Raw genomic sequence first — 3930 nt, 5'->3', positions numbered from 1 at the left:
TCTGACATCCATTTTGACCTTTTCCTTCTTTCTTGTCTTCTCAATGACTTTTTGCTTTCTTCATGTATGATGTTCTTGATGTCATCCCACAACTCTTCTGATCTTTGGGCTTTAGTGTTTTATGTATCAAATCTGTTCTTCAGATGATCTCTAAATTCAGGTGGGATACATTCAAGGTCATATTTTGGCCCACATGGACTTGTTTTCATATTCTTCAGCTTCAGTTTGAATTTGCATATGAGTAATTGATGGTCTGTTCCACAGTCTGCCCCTGGCCTTGTGTTCACTGATGATGTGGAGCTTTTCCATCATCTCTTTCCACAGATGTAGTCAGTTTGATTTCTATGCATTCCATCTGCTGAGGTCCATGTGTATAGTTGTCTCTTATACTGTGTAAAGAAAGTATTTGGAATGAACAAATCACTGATTTTGCAGAATTCTGTCATACGTTCTCCAGCATCATTTCTATCACCAAGGCTATATTTTCCACTGATCCTTCCTTTCTATTCCCAACTTTTGCATTCCAATCACCAGTAATGATGAATACATCCTGATTGCATGTTTGATCACTTTCAGATTGAAGAAGTTGGTATTTCATCCTCACTGGCTTTAGTGGTTGGTGCGTAAATTTGAATAATAATGGTATTAACTGGGCTTCCCTGTAGGTATATGGATATTATCCTATCACAGGCAGCGTTGTACCTCATGACTGATCTGGATATGTTCTTTTTGACGATAAATGCAACACGATTCCTCTTCAATTTGTCATTCCCAGCATAGTAAACCATGTGGTCATCAGATTCAAAATGGCCAATACCAGTCCATTTCAGCTCACTAATGCCTAAGATATCGATGTTGATGCGTTCCATTTCATTTTTGACAACTTCCCAGTTTTCCCAGATTCATACATCATACATGTTCTGATTTTCAATGGATGTTTATAACTGTTTCTCATCATTTTGAGTTGTGCCCCATCAGCAAATGAAGGTCCTGTGGGCTTTTCTCCCACGAGCTTTACTCGATTCACATCATCACAGTCAACTCTACTTTGAGGAGGCAGCTCTTCCCCAGTCACATTTTGAGTACCTTCCAACCTGAGGGGCTCATTTTCCAGCACTGTATCAGACAGTGTTTCTCTGCTATTCATAAGGTTTCCAGTGACTAAATATTCAGAAGCAGTTCATCACTCCTTCATCTGGAAGCTCATCTGAAACCTGTCCACCATGGGTGACGCTGCTGGTATTTAAAATACCTGTGGCATAGCTCTCAGAATCACAGCAACTCACAAACCACCATGGTATGACAAACTGAGAGATGAGTGGTAGACCCAACCAGTAGGATGATTTTAGTCCATTTTCATTACAGCCTTCATCATCAGTGTCACTATTCCAGTGTATCCGTTAACTCTTTCCAGCCAAAGCCTTATGATGACCCCTAAGAGTAATGAGTAAATGAATCAATGTGAATCTTACCTTCAAAAAGTTTGTCTTGGAAGGAACATCAAATTTGCCCATGACTGACTCTAATACATGATGGATCTGTTTCCTGGTGTGGTGCTGTGGGATCAGCACTGGACTATGAACCCTGAGGTCAGCGGTTCACACCCACCAGCTGCTCCTTGGAAATCCTACAGAGGATTGCCATGGGTTGGAATTGACTTGATGATACTTAAAAACAACAACACTACAAGACAGAAAATACTGGGAGGCTGGGGGGGTGAGAAAGGTCATGGAAACATGGAATTAAAAGTTAATGGAATTTTCTCACAAAGCTTCTGAAGCCCCCTCATAATTGTCTGAAGTAAAATACAGATCAAGTGCGATCAGATTTCAAAGAACTAAAATACGTGTCACTTGGAATTAGAAATGACTTGGTGTCCTTGTTGTTGTTAAGCCCGTTCCAATTCATAATGATCCTGTGTACAACAGAGCAGACACTGCCTGGGCCTTCCCCCATCTTCACAATTGTTAGGTTTGAGCGCACCGTTGCTGCCGCTTTGTCAACCCATCTTGGGAGCATTCCTCTTTTTCTCTGACCCTCCATTTTACCAAGCATGATGTCCTTCTCCAGAATTGGTCCCCCTGATAACTTCTTAGAGGAAGTAGTATAGAAGTTAGCCTTGAAGTCCAACTAGACGTGTAAGAATGGAGAATGGCAGTTCAACACAAGGAAGAGCCAGACGCAGTGGAGAAATCCAGAGTAGTTGTGGAGAGCTCTGAGTTGTGAGGCACTGGAAAGGTAAAAGATGGGAAAGAGTTTGAAAATGATGCAGAAGCTAGACTGTAGAAGGTTTTGAACAAGAGATGAAGAAATTCTTTCAATGTTTAGGCATTGATGAGTCCTTACAGAATTTCCATCAAAGAGTGTCATGACGGAGGAATTGGGAATAGGAATCTACCATGTCTTGTAAGGAGGGATGGTGGAGGGAAACACTGGACACAAAAATCCTAGTTCGGATTCCAGGTATTCCAGAGCAGAGGATGGTGAGGAAGTAAACTAAGGAAACAAGATTGAAGGGAAGAGAAAAGGTATGGTTTATCTACTACGTGCCAGTCACTCGGTGCCCAATGGGAATGGAAGTCAGCAAGATGGCGGTGTCTAGCTAGACTCTCGGAGCTCATGCAAGGTTGGGGCTGATAAACAATAATGACATAACTGGGAACCCTGACGATGCAGCAGCTACAGTGCTCAGTTCTGAGCTGAAAGATGGGCAGTTCAAACCCAGCAGCTGCTCCATGACCTTCTGCTTTCCTAAAGATTTGGCTGTTGTTGTGATTTATTATTAGGTGCCTCACATTGTTTCCAACTCATGATACCCTGTGAACTACAGAACCAACACTGGGGCCCTGCGCTGTCCTTACAGTAGCTGCCATGTTTGAACCCATTGTTGTTGTCACTGTGTCAGCCCATCTAGTTAGAGGTCTTCCTCTTTTGTGCTGTCCCTCTGTTTTGCCAAGCATGATGTCCTTCTCCAGGGACTGGTCCCTCTTAACAACATGTCCAAAGTACAAAGAAAGGGGGCATTCTAACTATACATCTTCCAACACAGATTTGTTGGTTCTTTTGCAGCCCATGGTAATTTCAACCTTTCTGTCCAACACCATTAGTAAAGATTCCTTGTGGGGTAATGCTACTCTGTTGTTTAGGGTCATTCTGAGTTGGAATGATTCAAACTCATCAAGTTGGTTCAACCTCATAACTATCCTGTATAGGGTTTCCAAGGAGCAACTAGACCATTTGAACCATCGACCTTATTGGTAGCAGTCCAGTGCTTATCCTACAGTGCCACATCAGGGCTCTTGAGCTCAACAGTGGGTGGTGGAGGCGGTGGTGTGATTTTCAGTCTGTTCCGACTCATAGCGACCCTGTATAAGGTTTCCAGGCTGTAAATCTTGATGGGAACAAAAAGCCTCATCTTTCTCCCGCGGAACAGGTGGTAAATTCACACCGCTGGCCTTGCAGTTAGCAGTCCCAATTGAAATCCCTTGCAGTACCAGGACTCCTTGAACTCCACAGTGGTGGTGGTGCTTCTGTGCTGTGGAGTCGGTTCTGACTCATAGTGACCCTGCATAGGATTCCGAGGCTGTAAATCTTTATGGGAGCAGAAAGCCTCATCTTTCTCCCACAGAGCAGCTGGTAGATTCGAACTGCTGACCTTTTGATTAGCAGCCCAGCTCCCAGTCCATTAGGCTTTAATGGCATCAATAAGTCCTTGCTTGTGGTGGTTGGAGCTTATAAAACAGCCACACAACCTAGTCTATCGAGTCTGCTGCAAGGAAGTGACAAAGATCTTAGGAATGAGTAAAGGAGGCCCAGGCGGGTCAGGGTAAGGTGCGGGAGAGGAGGGCCAGGTGGGTCAGGATAAGGTGCAGGAGAGGAGGGCCAGGTGGGTCAGGGTAAGGTGCGGGAGAGGAGGGCCAGGTGGGTCAG

The 3930-nt window shown here is 44.0% G+C and overlaps 1 protein-coding gene across 1 annotated transcript in view; it reads left to right on the top strand.

Moving 5' to 3' along the window:
* ATP8A2 (ATPase, aminophospholipid transporter, class I, type 8A, member 2) overlaps positions 1-3930 on the top strand; it is a 727934-nt gene that overhangs the window by 508781 nt on the left and 215223 nt on the right. The window lies entirely within an intron of this gene.

The sequence above is a fragment of the Chrysochloris asiatica genome, unplaced genomic scaffold (genome assembly GCF_000296735.1).
Source record: "Chrysochloris asiatica unplaced genomic scaffold, ChrAsi1.0 scaffold00005, whole genome shotgun sequence".
Taxonomy (NCBI): domain Eukaryota; kingdom Metazoa; phylum Chordata; class Mammalia; order Afrosoricida; family Chrysochloridae; genus Chrysochloris; species Chrysochloris asiatica.
The sequence above is the reverse complement of the archived record's forward strand: the minus strand, read 5'-3'. Positions and strand labels throughout refer to the sequence as shown.